Below are 1,088 nucleotides of genomic sequence, written 5' to 3' on the forward strand. Positions count from 1 at the left end.
GAAAGTGTAGCCAGAAGTCTTGCAAGACACATTCACTGAAGATGCAGCTGGGCCTGGGAATGGACACCTGTGTAGAGAAAGACAGAGTGGATGTGATTTTAACCTCATGTCCTGTCTCCTCTTCAGATTTGGAAATGGTGAGCCCCTTTCCAGCAGTTACTGAAAGGAGAAAGAGAAAAATCCAGCTCCATTCCATGTTTAGAGTCAGTGTGTTCAGGGACTGTGGAGAGGACACTGATCATAGGTTGTTTTCAGAGTGTGGACATCCCTGTATTTACAGCCATAGACTCAGGTAATTTGCATATTAATGACCAGGGGACTTCTTACATGAGAACCTATACTACCTGAAGAAGAACTGAAGGGGAAGAACTTAAAAGGCACATGGTTCAGGCAACAGGATGCTCAGGCCCAAGTCTTAATCCTCTCTGAGGAAATACATCACATACACTTGCACTCTGAGCAGATGCTGTGGATGTAACTTTAGGGAGTAAGCTACCAAAAGATTTTGTCATGATTCTCTTGCTCCATTTTGACACAATGTCATCAGATTGCTCTACAGATGTTTTTTGTGGTGATGGTGGTATTGATAGAATTGTCCAAAAATGGCTAATTTTTACTGCCTTCTTTCAGGTATATGGAATTAATATCTGCCTTTCCAATAGGTTATATATTTCAAAAGTCACTACAATGACTAAAAGTAAATGTACTATGCATATACACAGAGAGTCATCACTAGTGAATAGTGAGTCTCCAGAAATCTTCCCCCACAAAAGTGAATATATCTTTCCATCAGTCAACAAATGCCAATAGAATTTCAGTTTGGTGTGGGTCCTCAAGGTTTGCTCCATATACATGTTGTAACATACATTTTTAATACCTTACATTATTTTGTGATGAGAAGAGGATACATATATACCAAAGTAGATTTATTAACCAGTGGGGACTCCTTGCCTAATGAATGCAATTCTAAGAGTATTACCTGATATTGGTAAGCTTACCAGAAAATATCTTTACTTGCTAAGCCATTTCAAGATCTCCAATGTGGTACTTTTCACTGGTTTGGTTTGTGTGTTTGTGTGTGTGTGTGT

This window comes from Rattus norvegicus, chromosome 6 (assembly GCF_021556685.1).
Source record: "Rattus norvegicus strain SHRSP/BbbUtx chromosome 6, alternate assembly SHRSP_T2T, whole genome shotgun sequence".
In the NCBI taxonomy this organism is placed as follows: domain Eukaryota; kingdom Metazoa; phylum Chordata; class Mammalia; order Rodentia; family Muridae; genus Rattus; species Rattus norvegicus.